The sequence below is a fragment of the Ovis canadensis genome, chromosome 1 (genome assembly GCF_042477335.2).
Source record: "Ovis canadensis isolate MfBH-ARS-UI-01 breed Bighorn chromosome 1, ARS-UI_OviCan_v2, whole genome shotgun sequence".
Lineage (NCBI taxonomy): Eukaryota > Metazoa > Chordata > Mammalia > Artiodactyla > Bovidae > Ovis > Ovis canadensis.
The window spans coordinates 177,936,037-177,957,464 of record NC_091245.1 but is presented as its reverse complement, the minus strand read 5'-3'; positions in this window follow the sequence as shown (position 1 = coordinate 177,957,464).

Below are 21,428 nucleotides of genomic sequence, written 5' to 3'. Positions count from 1 at the left end.
TTGGCAATTTGATCTCTGACTCCTATCCCTTTTATAAATCCAGATTTTACATCTGGAAGTTCTCAGTTCATGTACTGTTGAAGCCTAGCTTGGAAAATTTTGAGCATTACTTCACTAGTGTGTGAAATGAGTGCAACTGTGCGGCAGTTTGAGCATTCTTTGTCATTGTCTTTCTTTGGGATTGGAATGAAAACTGACCTTTTCCAGTCCTGTGGCCACTGCTGGGTTTTCCAAATTCGCTGACATATTCAGTACAGCACTTTCACAGCATCTTCTTTTAGGATTTGAAATGGCTCAGCTGATATTCTATCACCTCCACTAGCTTTGTCCGTAGTGATGCTTCCTAAGGCCCACTTGACTTTGCATTCCAAGATGTCTGGCTCTAGGTGAGTGATCACACCATCGTGGTTATCTGAGACATCAAGAACTTTTGTGTATAATTACTCCATGTATTCTTGCCACCTTTTCTTAATATCTCCTGCTTCTGTTAGGTCCATACCATTTCTGTCCTTTATTGAGCCCATCTTTGCATGAAATGTTCCCTTGGCATCTCTAAATTTCTTAAAGAGATTTGTAGTCTTTCCCATTCTATTGTTTTCTTCTATTTCTTTCCATTGATCACTGAGGAAGGCTTTCTTATCTCTCCTTGCTATTCTTTGGAACTCTGCATTCAGATGGGTATATCTTTCCTTTTCTCTCTTTTTCACTTCTCTTCTTTTCTCAGTTTTTTGTAAGGCCTTTTCAGACAACCATTTTACCTTTTTGCAAATCTTTTTGTTGCAATGGTGTTGATCAGTGTCTCCTGTACAATGTCACAAACCTCTGTCCATAGTTCTTCAGGCACTCTGTCTATCAGATCTAATGCCTTGAATCTGTTTGTCACTACCACTGTATAATCGTAATGGATTTGATTTAGGTCATCCCTGAATTTCCCAGTGGTTTTCCCTACTTTCTTCAATTTAATTGTGATTTTGGCAATAAGGAATTCATGATCTGAGCCAGAGTTATCTCCTCATCTTGTTTTTGCTGACTGTTTAGAGCTTCTACATCTTCGGCTGCAAAGAATATAATCAATTCGACTTTGGTATTGGCCAAGTGGTTATTTCCATGTGTAGAGTTAAGTCCTTGAAGCCTATGAGAGTTATCATAAACTTACAGCTTCCAGAGACAGCTTTCTGGAGCTAAGTATAGAAAAAGGTAGTCTTGGTCAAGTATAGTTTCACTAAAAATCTGGACAATGTACACCATGATTTTAGAACAATTTCACAAAGAAAATAGTTACATTTTAAATACAATACTATCCCGGATGAGCCCCCCCCCCCCAAAAAAAAATAAATACAATACTAAATGATTTAATTCCAGCTGTCCACTCATACCCAAAAGGATTTATTCTGAGAGAAGTCATTTAAATCTTTTTCCTCAGAGACTTTAGAAGATTCTCAATAACTCTTTCCTTTGCAAGTTGTGAAGCTGTTATCAAATTAAGTCATGCTGAAATCTCTTTGTACATAAAAATCAGACGTCAAAAGTAACATGTTCATTACTTCTTCATGAACGAAGCTGTCTCTCCAGGTTTTCCTTGGCCTGCACCCTGCAACACACATTGAAATTCATTCATTCAAACCAAAATCATTACCTTGACTCCACTGTTTGGAGTATTACATGTATACTGGAAACACAGCCAATAATGTTAAAAAGGTCTGATTTTTATTTACTGAAAATAACTTATTTGTGGAAAAAATGCATTACCAAAGGAGTAATAATGCTATTTAAATGGATGGTAAAGAACCTAACAGAAAGACAGGAAGCAGGAAGCTAACATATCAAATTGAGTTTTAAAAAAATAGAGAGCCTGAATTATTTTTAAAAATTATATTGATGCATTTATTCTGTTCATTCAGAAAGTCTCCTTTGCATCACTTTTAGCTATGACTCTTAGAAATGGAATTAGTCAACCTAATACTGAACAGTCTGAATTCAGTTGTTTTCTTGCTGCCATTTACAATGTACTAAGAAATTTTAGATGAAGCAATTTCTTCTTTTTTTTTTAAATTTATTTTTTTAATTTTAAAATCTTTAATTCTTACATGCATTCCCAAACATGACCCCCCCTCCCTCCTCCCTCCCCACAACATCTCTCTGGGTCATCCCCATGCACCAGCCCCAAGCATGCTGCACCCTACGTCAGACATGGACTGGCGATTCAAGTCTTACATGATAGTATACATGTTAGAATTCCCATTCTCCCAAATCATCCCACCCTCTCCCTCTCCCTCTGAGACCAAAAGTCCGTTATACACATCTGTGTCTTTTTTCCTGACTTGCATACAGGGTCGTCATTGCCATCTTCCTAAATTCCATAACAACCTAGATGTCCATCAGCAGATGAATGGATAAGAAAGCTGTGGTACATATACACAATGGAGTATTACTCAGCCGTTAAAAAGAATTCATTTGAATCAGTTCTGATGAGATGGATGAAACTGGAGCCAATTATACAGAGTGAAGTAAGCCAAAAAGAAAAACACCAATACAGTATACTAACACATATATATGGAATTTAGGAAGATGAAGCAATTTCAATGTGACTTTTGCTTAAAGAAATTGTCCCCTAATATTTTTATTAAGATATAGTCTTTTTAAATAATTTTCCCCCATTTTGCTATTGTCTCCCAGTTTGGACAGAGAGATTAGAAAGTTCCTATGTCACATATGACTTCTTTCTTCATCCCTGCAAGGACAAGGAATGGGAGGAAGTGAGCTTCCCTCTAAGATTATAAACAAAAGTGTACCACAAGGGGAGATCAGGATATAAGGTGTATGGGATTGCATATTCACTCTTCAGTCAAAAAAATTACAAACGCTCAGTATATACACGTAAGCAATGACAGAAGTTGGTTGAACAGATCAGAACATACTACACATTATGGTAAAAGGAACACTTGGATTTTGAGAAAATTCAGTTCAGTTCAGTCACTCAGTCATGTCTGAATCTTTGTGACCCCATGGGCTGGAGCACTCCAGGCTTCCTTGTTCATCACCAGCTCCCAGAGCTTGCTCAAACTCATGTCCATCAAGTCAGTGATGCCATCCAACATCTCATCCTCTGTCATCCCCTTCACCTCCTACCTTCAATCTTTCCCAGAATCAGGATCTTTTCCAATGAGTTAGTTCTTTGCATTGAGAAAATTGGTTGGAGTCAAATCTTAGGTTCCCAATATCCTATATATGAGAATTTACATGAGCAACTTAATCTCCTGGAGCCTCTCAACATAAAGATTGTTCTGAGGATTAACAATAACCCACCTAGCAAACAACAGAAATTTAAAAAATGACAGCAATCTGTAGAGATGGCAGGAAACTTTCTGCCATCATCTATCATCAGAGCCATATTTACATACCCTGACTTAGTCCCTCTAGATTAATACCTTAAGGACATTCTGTATTTTCTAGTCACAAAACCTTTCATGCTTTCCAAAATTATCTGAAAATATCATAATTGGCCTTTATTTAGCCAATTTTCTTCTCTCAATCAGTTCTAAGAAATTCATGATTATATTTATCTCTTTAATGTTTAGTATAATCTCTTATGATCATTCCAATCTTCCCTTTGCTATTGAGAATCTATATGAATCCCCAGCTGACATAAGGGAAAATTGGTTACATCATTAATTCTTATCACCTTCATATTGTAAACCTTTATTTATTTATTTTTATCTTGGCCAGTACATGGTTAGATTCTTACAAGGAAAAACGTTTTTATAAAATAAATAAATAAATAACACTGCAGAAATTGCTGGAGAAATATTTTAAAAACTGATTTCTTTAGGTGGACAACATTACAGATATAAGTGACTTACATATCAAACGAAAAGGAAGTGCTTATAGTACAACTGTGGGTTTCAAAGAAAAGTTAATTCTAATGAGCTTGCCCACCCTTAGATTAGCTAGTTCCCTAGCTTATGAATGTACCCACATCCTTTTCCTTAATAGTTACTGGCTATCTCACCCTTTTAGCTGAACAGATGGGCCTCCCCAAGAACTGGGATACCCAGCTCTGCTTCCTATTTGCCTCACCCCAGAAAGCAGTGACTAGTGCTTAATGAAAAATCAGTTTTTACTGTAGTTAGTACCTAAATCAGCCAATGAGCTAATACTATAAAATTAAAAAGTATGTATTGAGGGGCTGTATGGGATTTAACAACAAAAAAAATCCATTTATCCAATGGATTATTATCTCAATTATGGGTAATTAGCAAAGAAATATACTTACATAAACTCATGTGATCATTAATGAAAGGTGATAATTACAGTTTACACAAGTGTCAGTATAATCTTTATAATCCTTATGATCTCTTAAATAGAAGTCAATTATCTCCAGTTTGTATCAACATAAGGTAGGATAGTAAAAGCAATTTTTTTTTATAACATTAAAGGTAACATTTATTTTACAACCACTTAGCAGATTAAATCAGGCAGCAAATCTTTCATTTGGAGAACTGTTTTGTGTGCTAATATGCTAATTTGTGCTACATGTAAATATCACTCAATTTAGAAAGCAAGCAAGAGACTCTACACTGATTAGTTCATAGTGTAGCCATATAATCTTGTTTCTAATATGTTTGGTTAAATATAAATGTGATATTACACATTGCTCAGATATTTTGCCTTTAAAGGGGCTATATGTAGGCAAATCCTTCAAGTCCATGGAGTCAGTGATGCCATCCAGCCATCTCATCCTCTGTCATCCCCTTCTCCTCCTGCCCCCAATCCCTCCCAGCATCAGAGTCTTTTCCAATGAGACAACTCTTCACATGAGGTGCCCAAAGTACTGGAGTTTCAGCTTTAGCATCATTCCTTCCAAAGAAATCCCAGAGCTGATCTCCTTCAGAATGGACTGGTTGCATCTCCTTGCAGTCCAAGGGACCCTCAAGAGTCTTCTCCAACACCACAGTTCAACAGCATCAATTCTTTGGCGCTCAGCCTTCCTCACAGTCCAACTCTCACATCCATACATGACTACTGGAAAAACCATAGCCTTGACTAGATGGACCTTAGTCGGCAAAGTAATGTCTCTGCTTTTGAATATGTTATCTAGGTTGATCATAGCTTTCCTTCCAAGGAGTAAGCGTCTTTTAATTTCATGTCTGGAATCACCATTTGCAGTGATTTTGGAGCCAAAAAAAAATAAAGTCTGACACTGTTCCCACTGTTTCCACATCCATTTCCCATGAAGTGATGGGACCGGATGCCATGATCTTCATTTTCTGAATGTTGAGCTTTAAGCCAACTTTTTCACTCTCCTCTTTCACTTTCATTAAGAGGCTTTTTAGTTTCTCTTCACTTTCTGCCATAAGGGTGGTGTTATCTGCATATCTGAGGTTATTGATATTTTTCCTGGCAATCTTGATTCCAGCTTGTGTTTCTTCCGGTTCAGCATTTCTCATGATGTACTCTGTAGATAAGTTAAATAAGCAGGGTGACAATATACAGCCTTGACGTACTCTTTTTCCTATTTGGAACTAGTCTTTTGTTCCATGTCCAGTTCTAACTGTTGCTTCCTGATGTGCATACAGATTTCACAAGAGGCAGGTCAGGTGATCTGGTATTCCCATCTCTTTCAGAATTTTCCACAGTTTATTGTGATTCACACTGTCAAAGGCTTTCGCATAGTCAATAAAGCAGAAATAGATGGTTTTCTGGAACTCTCTTGCTTTTTCCATGATCCAGCAGATGTTGGCAATTTGATCTCTGGTTCCTCTGCCTTTTCTAAAACCAGCTTGAACATCTGGAAGTTCACAGTTCACATATTGTTGAAGCCTGGCTTAGAGAATTTTGAGCATTACTTTACTAGCATGTGAGATGACTGCAAATGTGCGGTAGTTTGAGCATTTTTTGGTATTGCCTTTCTTTGGGAATGGAATGAAAACTGACCTTTTCCAGTCCTGTGGCCACTGCTGAGTTTTCCAAACTTGCTGGCATATTGAGTGCAGCACTTTCACAGCATCATCTTTCAGGATTTGAAATAGCTCCACTGGAATTCCATCACCTCCACTAATTTTGTTCGTAGTGATGCTTTCTAAGGCCCACTTGACTTCACATTCCAGGATGTCTGGCTCTAGATGGGTGATTACACTTTCTTGATTATCTGGGTCTTGAAGATCTTTTTTATACAGTTCTCCCGTGTATTCTTGCCACCTTTTCTTAATATCTTCTGCTTCTGTTAGGTCCATACCATTTCTGTCCTTTATCGAGCCCCTCTTTGCATGAAATGTTCCCTTGGTTTCTCTAATTTTCTTGAAGAGATCTCTAGTCGTTCCCATTCTGTTGTTTTCCTCGATTTCTTTGCATTGATTACTTTTGAAGGCTTTCTTATCTCTTCTTGCTATTCCTTGGAACTCTGCATTCAGATGCTTATATCTTTCCTTTTCTCCTTTGCTTTTCGCTTCTCTTCTTTTCAAAGCTATTTGTAAGGCCTCCCCAGACAGCTATTTTGCTTGTTTGCATTTCTTTTCCATGGGGATGGTCTTGATCCCTGTCTCCTGTACAATGTCACAAACCTCATTCCATAGTTCATCAGGCACTCTATCTATCAGATCTAGGCCCTTAAATCTATTTCTCACTTCCACTTTATAATCCTAAGGGATTTGATTTAGGTCATACCTGAATGGTCTAACGGTTTTCCCTACTTTCTTCAATTTGAGTCTGAATTTGGCAATAAGGAGTTCATGATCTGAGCCACAGTCAGCTCCTGGTCTTGTTTTTGTTGACTGTATAGAGCTTCTCCATCTTTGGCTGCAAAGAATAGAATCAATCTGATTTCGGTGTTGACCATCTGGTGATTCCATGTGTAGAGTCTTCTCTTGTGTTGTTGGAAGAGGGTGTTTGCTATGACCAGTGCATTTTCTGAGTGAACTCTGGGAGCTGGTGATGGACAGGGAGGCCTGGCGTGCTGTGGTTCATGGAGTCGCAGAGAGTCGGACACGACTGAACAACTGAACTGAACTGAACTGAAGTGAACATTAGTTCTACTTTTTGTATAATAAAACTAGATTAGTAGATAAAAGGGGAAAATAACTAATTCGAAAAAGTTATAAACTAATTGCTGAAACTTCATAATACTTGTGGATTCCCTGGTGGTCCAGTGATAAAGAACTTACTTGCCAATGCAGCAAACCCAGGTCCAATCCCTGGGTCAAGAAGATCTCCTTAAGAAGGAAATGGTAGCCCACTCCAGTATTCAAGGCTGGAAAATCCCATCATCAGGGAAGCCAGGCAGGTTACAGTCCATGGGATCACAAAAGACTGGGACATGACTTAGCAACTGATAAACAACATAATACTTGTTCCCACTTTCTTATTTTCAAAGAACATTTTCTATCTGACTCCTTATTAGAGCTTAAGTTTCAAAAGCATAAAGACCAAGTCTCTTATCATTATATATGATATTTTTGGAAATTTGCACAGAACCTAGGACATAGAAAATGATCTTTCCTAACTGTTAAACATATATTACCCTCCCTAATAGGATGGAGCCCTCATGACCTCATCTAATTCTAATTACCTCGTAAAGTCCCTACCTCCTGAAACCATCACACTGGGGATGGATGGTAGGGTTTCAACATATGACATGTTTACAGTCACATGACAATCTGGCAAGTCATGTAGCAAGGACTAGTTTAAGTTTTCAAAACAAAGTAAGGAAAGAAAATCCCATTTTTCACAGGATAAAAGCTACATATATGGTTAGAAAAGTTAAGTTATGCATCATCAGAGATAAGGGACAATAAATGCAATTCAAATGGACACTAAATTTGGTTTTACATGTTCCAACAGTGAAGGCAAAAGAGAAGTCTGTTAGGGCTTTCTAAAAACAAAATGCATGCATATTCATCTCCAGATTTTTTACCATTTAACTCAAACAGAGATATGCAAAATAAGAAACTTATTATGAGTGGCATAATGGAAACAATTTAAAACTATAATTTTAAAAAGAGAGAAGATGGATTTTAATAAAAAATTAAAAACTTTGGTCTCCTGTGTAAGTTTCTCAAGGTTTTCCAAATGCAAAGTCTGCCCTGTGTTCAATTATAAATGTTCAGTTCAGTTCAGTTCAGTCGCTCAGTTGTGTCTGACTCTTTGCAACCCCATGGACCAGAACATGACAGGCTTCCTTGTCCATCACCAGCTCCTGGTGTTTACCCAAACTCATGCCCATTGAATCAGTGATGCCATCCAACCATCTCATCCTCTGTCATCCCCTTCTCCTGCCTTCAATCTTTCCTAGCATCAGGGTCTTTTCAAATGAGTCAGCTCTTCACATCAGGTGGTCAAAGTATTGGAGTTTCAGCTTCAACATCAGTCCTTCCAATGAACACTCAGGACTGATCTCCTCTAGGATAGACTGGCTGGACCTCCTTACAGTCCAAGGGACTCTCAAGAGTCTTCTCCAACACCACAGTTCAAAAGTATCAATTCTTCTGGGCTCGGCTTTCTTTATAGTCCAACTCTCACATCCATACATGACCACTGGAAAAACCATAGCCTTAACAAGACAGACTTTTGTTGACAAAGTAATGTCTCTGCTTTTGAATATACTGTCTAGGTTGATCATAACTTTCCTTCCAAGGAGTAAGCATCTTTTAATTTCATGGCTGCAGTCACCATCTGCAGAGATTTTGGAGCCCCAAAAAATAAAGTCAGTCACTGTTTCCCCGTCTATTTGCCATCATTTTCTGAATGTTGAGCTTTAAGCCAAATTTTCACTCTCCTCTTCCACTTTCATCAAGAGGCTCTTTAGTTCTTCTTCGCTTTCTGCCATAAGGGTGGTGTCATCTGCATATGCATATCTGAAGTTATTGATATTTCTCCCAGCAAGGTTTCCCAAATGCAAAGTCTACCCTATGTTCAATCATTATAAATGTTACTAAGGTAAAACTTGGAAGATAAATCTTTTGCTTAAAATTTGAAGTCCCTGAAGTAGTATTTACTTGCACAAAAGAGTAAAATGAAGTGTACATGGTTTTCCATCACTTAAATAGCATTATACCTTTTTACCCTTGAGGGCTCAGAGAGGCTACAAGTTTTAAAAGCAAATTTTTTTCAAAGTTCTTTTCTTGGAATGTGAAAGCTTGATTTGTGGTTTAGAAATCAATTTTCATTATCTTCTGGAAGAAAAATGTTCAATCTTTTCACTATAAATTGTTCCTTAGAAGCAAGAAAAACAGATCCCATGTGTCTCGGTATGTGAGCCCATCTAATGAACCTAAGCATGTTGATCAAAACTGATAATTCAATATTTTATGGTCCAGATACATACAGTAGAAATCAGCTGGAAGATATATAACAGGCAACTTCAAGGCATTTCAGTAGGTTCAATATTGTACATCTGACAGTACTTGCAAACCCTGATGAAGTTGATGTAAGGAAGAAAACCAGTTTGATGTCTGCTCTGTTTGTAAATGTCATAGCTTTAGAGGGTTCTTCAATTATCTAGCTTAATCTCTTCATTTTACAGAAAAGAACACTAAAACTTAGAAAAGTTAAAGATTTTAGCCTAAGTCTCACAGCTGGTAAATAGAACTAAACTCCCCACTAATATCTTAAACCCAGCATCTCAACATTATCTGCTACTTCTAGGCTATTACTTAAAACTATTAAATGGTCTAAATAATGTCTTGTAGTTTAAAGTTACATGGCTTTCTAAATTTTAAAGCATCATCTTACATTATAAAAATAATTCAGTGAAATTGAATGGAATCAGGTTGAAACTATATATTTGCATCATTTTGTTGGGAATGTTCTTTTTCATCACTAGTACTCTGACCTTCTTTGACCAGATTTTCTTGTCTCATCAGTAAGAACATGCACCAATTTCACATGACTGAGTTTCATCACTGAAAACTGACACCTTGCTTTAGATTATTTTTTTCTCTATGTGACTCAAGATATTAACCTACATTCTAGAAAAGCTGAGTTGTCACTGCAGCCTTAATGTCAATATGCACATCTTTTCCTCAGGCATAGCAGAACAGAGGAAGCCAGTTCTAACAATGCCAACAGGAGTTTGTTGTTCTGAAAGGATTTCCTATTGTCATTCATGTATTATTGCAAATACACCTGTGATACTCAGGAAGCTCATGCTTTTTTTTTTTTAACTGCAGTAAGATGCCATCAGAAGCAACAATGAGTTTGAAAATATTTTAGCTAACTTTCAAGCTCATATGTTTATCAAAATAAGGCTTGAAGAAAGTACTACAAAGTTGTGAAATAATACTGCTTATATCTCCCCCCAAAAGTCCAATTATTCATTAAAATCAGAAAATTTGATTGAGTTTAATCTTGTTATTTTAGCTGCTACTTATAAGCATCTTCTGCAACCCAATCATTGAACAACAATGTTTCTGTAACAACAAAAATGCTCACTTGTGTAATCTTTTTCTTTGCTGTAATTCCATAATTATGATAGCTGACATTGTCATTTATTTGGCATTTTTATGAAACTAATGATTATTTTTGTTCTTATACTTACTTGTAAAGGTTACTGATAATTGAATCCCTTTGTGTTTATATTTTTTATAATCTAGATGCTATGTTTTGCACATATCCATCTTTGGAGTTTGACTCTCATTCACTTGTATTCAGAGTCCTTTCTTTAATCATGATGTTCTTTCATCAAATAAGGGCACAATGTGATTAGAATAAATTGTGATATATTTAAATTCATTTGTCTAAATGTAGACTTAAGACAATCATTCCAAATTTAAAGGCACTGGTCCATATTTTCACCAGAAGATTATAAAAAATTAATGAGTACCTTTATTCATTTACTAAATAAACATTTATTGCCCACCTATTATTTGACAAGTACTACATTTGTCCCTGACACTAAAAAAATAAATGATATGGACTTGGCGGCGGCGGCGGCGGCGGTGGCCCCTCCTCACCCGAACATCAGGGCCCTCCAGACCCAGGCGCCCCAACAAATTCCTAGAGGACCTGTGCAGCAGCCCCTCAAGGATCGAATCTTTGCTCCTGCTGTCTCGGCAGTGTACAGCGCGAAGGATTAATTTTAAAGATAAAACGAATAAAAGGTCTGGCTCATGCCAGGTGTGGGTCAACCCCACCCCTCGTGAAAGACTTCCTTCTCTCCCCACTCAGAGGAGCTGTGGAGTGGCCCCAGAGTCCATCTGAGAGTATGAAGGCTTACTTGCAGCAAAGCACGCTTCTGGAGCTGAATTTGGGGCTTCAATCTGACATCCGTCAAGGGGGAACTATAAAGATGGCGGAGGAATAGGACGGGAAGACCACTTTCTCCCTCACAAATTCCTCAAAAGAACATTTCAACGCTGAGCAAAATCCACAAAACAACTTCTGTAGGCTGGCAGAGGACATCAGGCAACCAGAAAAGCAGACCATTGTCTTCAAAAAAAGAGAGAAGAAACCCAGCTCCACCCACCAGAACTCCAACACAAGCCTCCCTAACCAGGAAACCTTGACAAGCCACTGATAGAACCCCACCCACAGTGAGAAAGCTCCATAATACAGATAACTCCACAAATTACCAGAATATAAAAAGGCCACCCCAAACGCAGCAATATAACCAAGATGAAGTGACAGAGGAATACTAAGCAGGTAAAGGAACAGGAGAATTGCCCACCAAACCAAACAAAAGAGGAAGAAGTAGGGAATCTACCTGAGAAGGAATTCCGAATATTGATAGTGAAAATGATCCAAAATCTTGAAATCAAAATGGAATCACAGATAAATAGCCTAGAGACAAGGATTGAGAAGATGCAAGAAAGGTTTAACAAGGACCTAGAAGAAATAAACAAGAGTCAAAATATAATGAATAAAGCAATAAATGAGATCAGAAACACTCTGGAGGCAACAAATAGTAGAATAATGGAGGCAGAAGATAGGATTAGTGAAATAGAAGATAGAATGGTAGAAATGAATGAATCAGAGAGGAAACAAGAAAAATGAATTAAAAGAAACGAGGACAATCTCAGAGACCTCCAGGACAATATGAAACGCTCCAACATTCGAATTATAGGAGTCCCAGAAGAAGAAGACAGAAAGAAAGAAAGATCATGAGAAAATCCTTGAGGAGATAATAGTTGAAAACTTCCCTAAAATGGGGAAGGAAATAATCACCCAAGTCCAAGAAACACAGAGAGTTCCAAATAGGATAAACCCAAGGCCAAACACCCCAAGACACATATTAATCAAATTAACAAAGATCAAACACAAAGAACAAATATTAAAAGCAGCAAGGGAAAAACAACAAATAACACACAAGGGGATTCCCATAAGGATAACAGCTGATCTTTCAATAGAAACTCTTCAGGCCAGGAGGGAATGGCAAGACATACTTAAAGTGATGAAAGACAATAACCTACAGCCCAGATTACTGTACCCAGCAAGGATCTCATTCAAATACGAAGGAGAAATCAGAAGCTTTACAGACAAGCAAAAGCTGAGAGAATTCAGCACCACCAAACCAGCTCTCCAACAAATTCTAAAGGATATTCTCTAGACAGGAAACATGAAAAGGGTGTACAAACCCGAACCCAAAACAATAAAGTAAATGGTAACGGGATCATACTTATCAATAATTACCTTAAACGTAAATGGGTTGAACGCCCCAACCAAAAGGCAAAGACTGGATGAATGGATACGAAAACAAGACCCCTCTATATGCTGCTTACAAGAGACCCACCTCAAAACAAGGGACACATACAGACTGAAAGTGAAGGGCTGGAAAAAGATATACCACGCTAATAGAGACCAAAAGAAAGCAGGAGTGGCAATACTCATATCCCATAAAATAGACTTTAAAACAAAGGCTGTGAAAAGAGGCAAGGAAGGACACTACATAATGATCAAAGGATCAATCCAAGAAGAAGATATAACAATTCTAAATATATATGCACCCAATATAGGAGCACCGCAATATGTAAGACAAATGCTAACAAGTATGAAAGGGGAAATCAACAATAACACAATAATAGTGGGAGACTTTAATACCCCACTCACACCTATGGACAGATCAACTAAACAGAAAATTAACAAAGAAATGCAAACTTTAAATGATACATTAGATCAGTTAGACCTAATTGATATCTATAGGACATTTCACCCCAAAACAATGAATTTCACCTTTTTTTCAAGTGCTCATGGAACCTTCTCCAGGATAGATCACATCCTGGGCCATAAATCTAAACTTGATAAATTCAAAAAATCGAAATCATTCCAAGCATCTTTTCTGACCATAATGCATTAAGATTAGATCTCAATTACAGGAGAAAAACTATTAAAAATTCCAACATATGGAGGTTGAACAACACACTTCTGAATAACGAACAAATCACAGAAGAAATCAAAAAAGAAATCAAAATATGCATAGAAACGAATGAAAATGAAAACACAACAACCCAAAACCTGTGGGACACTATAAAAGCAGTGTTAAGAGGAATGTTCGTAGCAATACAGGCATACCTCAAGAAACAAGAAAAAAGTCAAATAAATAACCTAACTCTACACCTAAAGCAACTAGAAAAGGAAGAATTGGAGAGCCCCAGAGTTAGTAGAAGGAAAGAAATCTTAAAAATTAGGGCAGAAATAAATGCAAAAGAAACAAAAGAGACCATAGCAAAAATCAACAAAGCCAAAAGCTGGTTCTTTGAAAGGATAAATAAAATTGACAAACCATTAGCCAGACTCATCAAGAAGCAAAGAGAGAAAAATCAAATCAATAAAATTAGAAATGAAAATGGAGAGATCACAACAGACAACACAGAAATACAAAGGATCATAAGAGACTACTATCAGCAGTTGTATGCCAATAAAATGGACAACGTGGAAGAAAGGGACAAATTCTTAGAAAAGTACAATTTTCCAAGACTGAACCAGGAAGAAATAGAAAATCTTAACAGACCCATCACAAGCAGGGAAATTGAAACTGTAATCAGAAATCTTCCAGCAAACAAAAGCCCAGGTCCAGACAGCTTCACAGCTGAATTCTACCAAAAATTTTGAGAAGAACTAACACCTATCCTACTCAAACTCTTCCAGAAAATTGCAGAGGAAGGTAAACTTCCAAACTCATTCTATGAGGCCACCATCACCCTAATACCAAAACCTGACAAAGATGTCACAAAAAAAGAAAACTACAGGCCAATATGACTGATGAACATAGATGCAAAAATCCTCAACAAAATTCTAGCAATCAGAATCCAACAACACATTAAAAAGATCATACACCATGACCAAGTGGGCTTTATCCCAGGGATGCAAGGATTCTTCAATATCCGCAAATAATCGATGTAATTCACCACATTAACAAATTGAAAAATAAAAACCATATGATTATCTCAATAGATGCAGAGAAAGCCTTTGACAAAATTCAACATCCATTTATGATAAAAACTCTCCAGAAAGCAGGAATAGAAGGAACATACCTCAACATAATCAAAGCTATCTATGACAAACCCACAGCAAACATTATCCTCAATGGTGAAAAACTGAAAGCATTTCCCCTAAAGTCAGGAACAAGACAAGGGTGTCCACTTTCACCGCTACTATTCAACATAGTTCTGGAAGTTTTGGCCACAGCAATCAGAGCAGAAAAAGAAATAAAAGGAATCCAAATTGGGAAAGAAGTAAAACTCTCACTGTTTGCAGATGACATGATCCTCTACATGGAAAATCCTAAAGACTCCATCAGAAAATTACTAGAGCTCATCAATGAATATAGTAAAGTTGCAGGATATAAAATCAACACACAGAAATCCCTTGCATTCCTATACACGAATAATGAGAAAGTAGAAAAAGAAATTAAGGAAACAATTCCATTCACCATTGCAACAAAAAGAATAAAATACTTAGGAATATATCTACCTAAAGAAAATAAAGACCTTTATACAGTAAACTATAAAACACTGATGAAAGAAATCAAAGAGGACACTAATAGATGGAGAAATATACCATGTTCATGGATCGGAAGAATCAATATAGTGAAAATGAGTATACTACCCAAAGCAATTTACAAATTCAATGCAATTCCTATCAAGCTACCAGTCATATTTTTCACAGAACTAGAACAAATCATTTCAAGATTTGTATGGAAATACAAAAAACCTCGAATAGTCAAAGCAATCTTGAGAAAGAAGAATGGAACTGGAGGAATCAACTTGCCTGACTTCAGGCTCTACTACAAAGCCACAGTCATCACAACAGTATGGTACTGGCACAAAGACAGACATATAGATCAATGGAACAAAATAGAAAGCCCAGAGATAAATCCACACACACATGGACACCTTATCTTTGACAAAGGAGGCAAGAATATACAATGGAGTAAAGGCAATCTCTTTAAAAAGTGGTGCTGGGAAAACTGGTCAACCACTTGTAAAAGAATGAAACTAGATCACTTTCTAACACCGCACACAAAAATAAACTCAAAATGGATTAAAGATCTAAATGTAAGATCAGAAACTATAAAACTCCTAGAGGAGAACATAGGCAAAACACTCTCCGACATAAATCACAGCAGGATCCTCTATGATCCACCTCCCAGAATTCTGGAAATAAAAGCAAAAATAAACAAATGGGATCTAATTAAAATTAAAAGCTTCTGCACAACAAAGGAAAATATAAGCAAGGTGAAAAGACAGCCTTCTGAATGGGAGAAAATCATAGCAAATGAAGCAACTGACAAACAACTAATCTCAGAAATATACAAGCAACTTATGCAGCTCAATTCCAGAAAAATAAACGACCCAATCAAAAAATGGGCCATAGAACTAAATAGACATTTCTCCAAAGAAGACATACGGATGGCTAACAAACACATGAAAAGATGCTCAACATCACTCATTATTAGATAAATGCAAATCAAAACCACAATGAGGTACCACTTCACACCAGTCAGAATGTCTGCGATCCAAAAATCTGCAAGCAATAAATGCTGGAGAGGGTGTGGAGAAAAGGGAACCCTCCTACACTGTTGGTGGGAATGCAAACTAGTACAGCCACTTTGGAGAACAGTGTGGAGATTCCTTAAAAAATTGCAAATAGAACTACCTTATGACCCAGCAATCCCACTTCTGGGCATACACACCGAGAAAACCAGAATAGAAAGAGACACATGTACCCCAATGTTCATTGCAGCACTGTTTATAAGAGCCAGGACATGGAAACAACCTAGATGTCCATCAGCAGATGAATGGATAAGAAAGCAGTGGCACATATACACAATGGAGTATTACTCAGCCATTAAAAAGAATTCATTTGAATCAGTTCTGATGAGATGGATGAAATTGGAGCCGATTATACAGAGTGAAGTAAGCCAGAAAGAAAAACACCAATACAGTATATTAACACATATATATGGAATTTAGAAAGATGGCAATGATGACCCTGTACGCAAGACAGGAAAAAAGACACAGATGTGTATAACGGACTTTTGGACTCAGAGGGAGAGGGAGAGGGTGGGATGATTGGGAGAATGGCATTCTAACATGTATACTATCATGAAAGAATTGAATCACCAGTCTATGTCTGACGCAGGATGCAGCATGCTTGGGGCTGGTGCATGGGGATGACCCAGAACGATGTTATGGGGAGGGAGGTGGGAGGGGGGTTCATGTTTGGGAACGCATGTAAGAATTAAAGATATTAAAATTTAAAAAATAAAAAGCTAAAAAAAAAGAATTGAAAAAAATAAAATTAAATTAAATTTAAAAAATAAAAAAAATTATATGCATTAAAAAATAAAGATAAAATGTGTTCTGTTGTTAAAAAAATAAAAATAAAAATAAATGATATGGTGGCTACCAGGGAATGTGGGAGGGAAGAATTGCTGGTTAGTGTTTAATGGGTGCAGAGTTTCAGGTGGAGAAGATTAAAAAGTTCTGGAGATGGATGGTGGCGACAGTAGCACAACAGTGTGAATACACTTAATGTCATATAACTAAGCAGTTAAAAATGGTTAAAAGGCTAAAATTTATGTTACATATATTTCAGCACAATAAAAAGAAATAAATTAGAGACATTTCTCAGGGAGTTTACAAACTGGCAGGAGCAACTTAGAAATAAACAGAGCATCACCAGTTATAATAGACTCTGAAAAGCTCTATGGTAAAAGAATCTCTGCTGGGTGAACACAAATGAGGTGAATCTGGCTTTCCGGGTGGCACTAGTGGTAAAGAATCCACCTATCAATGCAAAAGCTGTGGTTTTGAACCCTGAGTGGGGAAAATTTCCCGGAGAAGAGAATGGCAACCCACTCCTGTATTCTAGCCTGGAGAATTCCATGGACAGAGGAGCCTGTCGGGCTACAGTCCATGGGGTCGCAAAAGAGCCGGACATGACTTAGCGACTTCCACTTTTTCTGGATCAAATAGGAGAGGGGCAGGTGTAAGGAAGAGTGTTCCTGTACAGTATCTGGATGAAGGAGTAGAAATGAGCTCAGCATACACGGAATAGAAAAATTACAGGCAGCACTCTAACGGTACAAGTATCCTCATGTAAGACAGTGGGCATGAGAGTCCCTCCTGTTGTCAAAGGCTGGTTATGTCCAGAGCTTTTCTGAAGGCAATCCCTGGTTTCACGGAATTTATTCAAACAGCTCTGCAGTCTCTCCTGGACCTTCAGCCTTGCCTAATTTACTGAGTAATTAACATTCAAGTGTGTTTTCACATGTGTGCTCAGTCACAGTCATGTCCTACTCTTTGAGATCCTTTGGATTATAGCCCATCAGGCCCTTCTGTCCAAGGCATTCTCCAGCTAAGAAAGCTGGAGTGGGTTGCAATTCCCTTCTCCTGGGGATCTTCCTGACTCCAGGGATCCAAACGGTTTATCCTGTGTCTCCTACATTGCAGGCGGGTTCTTCACCTGCTAAGCCATTGGGGAAGCCTATGTTCTCACATAACCCATTTTTAAAACACAAAAAATCCAAATTTTCCCTGACTTATATAGTCCTCCAGCAATGTCTCATCTAGTTCTATAAGAAAGCGTATGTCCCAAGAGACATGTATGGGGTAAAAGGGCAGAAGCCCCACTTGAGATTCAAGCTAATTAACATTCTTCAATATAATTTTCAGAAGGTCTGAAGGAGGTTTAGATATTTATCAAGATCAATACATTTGATTTCCTATTTGTCTAATCACATTACATATCCATATCATTGTAAGGTCTTCAAAAATAAAGAGGGTTGAATATTAAACTATGAATTCCAAAAAGGAAGAGGAAAATGAGATCAGTTCCATGAGGGTTAAAAAGAGAGTAAAAATTAGACTGAAGAAGGGATTCTGAAAAGAACATGGTTATTACCAATCAGGTTTGTTCTCTGCCCAGGTCTTGTCCTAAGGACTCATTCCTGAATTATCAGTAATGGAAATTAGAGCAAAATGGAGTGTGGAAGTGGTGAATGAGCTGTTTGCTACAATCTCTGTAGTAAAAGTGATACCCTCAATATTAGCCATTATCAGCATAAGTGGAGATCCTGGCTGTCACCCACAGTGGTGTGACTTATGCCATTATGAGACTTCGAGCAGCATTTGGTAGAAGCCTCTTCATGCCAAGGCTCACATCACAAAGACCACTGGTTCAAACATCATTGGCTTAAGCATCATGCATTAGCAACCTTAAAGCATATTGGCAGGTATCAGTACTAGAACAGGTGGCTCCTCACAGCTATCAGTAGCAGGCTCCTGCTTTGGATACAAGACAGGACATGTCACCTAGGGGGCCAATGGTGAAGAGAAGCAAAGGCCGATGGTCATGGTACTGCGAAGTACAGGGGTCATTGGAGCATACACTGGCCACTCTAAGAATTGTCAAGCATTTGAGCGGAATTTTAGGAAAGATAGTTCCTCTATAAATCAGGTGGATATAAGAAGCAAGAGAATGATTATTTTGTGGTTGATCCTATTATTCTATTTTTAACCCTGACTAATGTGATTAAATATATTATAGATGAAATATATTTGAGGACTAAATATATTTGAGGGCACTTTAAGAGTGTTTCAAAGTTAAAAATAAATATAGCTTGCATAATTAAGTATGGCTCAAGAAAACTATGAAGAATGCCTTATAATAATCACCTAAGTTTAAAGACTAATTATGGAGAAGGCAATGGCACCCCACTCCAGTACTCTTGCCTGGAAAATCCCATGGATGGAGGAGCCTGGTAGGCTCCAGTCCACGGGGTCGCTAAGAGTCAGACACGACTGAGCGACTTCACTTTCACTTTTCACTTTCATGCATTGAAGAAAGAAATGGCAACCGACTCCAGTATTCTTGCCTGGAGAATCCCAGCGACAGAGGAGCCTAGTGGGCTGCCGTCTATGGGGTCACACAGAGTCGGACATGACTGAAGCGACTTAGCAGCAGCAGCATGGTTAAATATTAACACTGCTTTAAAGTGTAACATATGCCTTATTAAGAATTAAATTTTTTTAAGTCTGGTCTCCTTGTAAGATCAACCGTTATTCATATTATTTTTTAACAAGGTTCACTAAGCCCCTAAGTATTGTAACTATTTTTCATTTATGCTGAGGCTGGAAACAACTGAACATTTGTACAGCAATATGAAACTGCATGAAAAGCCACCCATTCTTTTCTTTATATCAATTACTTTATCTTATATAACATTTTAATATCAGTGCCCTGAAGCATTTTAAATATTCATGTAGACATGTTAAGATGCCTTCAATTTTTAAGATAAGTAGATTAGTTATATAACCTAAAATAAATTTTCCAATTCTACAAAGAAAAATAAATCACAGAACAAATAATAAATCTCTCCTTCATAACATTTTCCAGATTTATAGCATAGGACCAGCTTTCACTATTCTTATAAGACTAACATAATAACATAATGCTCTACACTTATACACTCTTTTTAATTATCAACACATTAATCTTTCTGACAGCCTGTGTAGGGAAATGTCATTACTTCTAATTCATATTGAGGAAACTGAGGCAGACAGTCCATGAGAAATTTACCTAACATCAGAGTTTATCTATAGCTAACTTAAATGAAAAAAAAAAAAAGAGAGAGAGAGAGAGAAATAAAGAGATAGAGAGCAAATTAATCAGTGTTCTTTATCATTAAAAGTAGTCATGGGTTGTTTTACCACTGAAAATAGAAGAGACAAGTGAGGTTTGTAGAGCAGATAAAAATACACTTTGCATTGAAGCTCACATTTTACCACAGGCTTAGCTAGAAGAGGCTATATGCTATAGTAACAAAGAAATACTGAAATCTTAGAGGTTTAACCCAACAAACTTTATTTTTCTTTTGTTACCAGTGAAATGTAAGATGTTGCTCTCAATGGCTCTCCTTCAAGTTATTATTCAGGAAGCCGGGCCCCTACCCTAAGATAGCTAAACCATCTGAAACACACAGTGTCTAAGGCCATGGCAGAGGAAGCTCAGGGATATCACATGGGGTTATTTTAAGTACAAGTCCTGAAAACTGATTTAAATAAATTCTGACCATATCTCACTGTCCAAAAGTTAATCCATGTTCCCAGTCTAAGAATATTGAAAAATATAGTCTGTGTGCCCAGAAAGAAGAGTGCTAAGCAGAATCTAGTAAGAATCATAATATTACCTCTGTCACAGGCTAGCCTGTGGTTAAGCAAGAAGTTGCTAGAACACATTTTAAAAAGCATAGGTAAAGTTTCAGGAGAATCTATGTTAGATTCTACTTCTGAGAATAGTTCTTGATTTTACCTTGGGCAACCTCACAGGACTTCAGTTTGCTTGGCTATAAAATAAGATATGGATCAAACTGTGGTGATATTATATATGATAATAATAATAGCTATTTACTGTTTGCCACCTGCATACACTGTGCTACATTCTTTAAATCCTTATCTCACGATTTTCTCCTAAGCCCAATTTCTAACATTATATGATGCTAAGGATTAAAAATCCTCACATGAGGATTTGGTCCTGAACGTCCCATGTTTAGGACTCTGTGCTTGGGCTGCAGGTGGCATGGGTTCAATCCCTGGTCAGGGAACCAAGATCTTGCAAGTTGCACACTGCCTACACACACACACACGCGTGCGCACACACACACACACACACATTGTCACAGGAGACTACAGGAAGGAATAAAAAAAATTAGTGTTAAGTAGTGTTTAGAAGTACAAGGAAATAGAAAATTAGCTCTTGCTTTGTCTCAGCAATGATCCAGTAAAGAATAGTGAAGATTGGAACTCAGTAAAAGGAAAAAAAAAGAATAGTAATAGGATGGTGAAGGTCTCTTGCTGATGATCACAACTTTTTCCTTTTTATTTCTGTAAATCATTACTGCCTCCTCCTCCTCTTTCTTCAAAGAGGTCTCTGTTGAGCACCTACAATAAGATGCTGTCAGCATAGAACCAAGAGAAAATTCAAAATGCTATTCA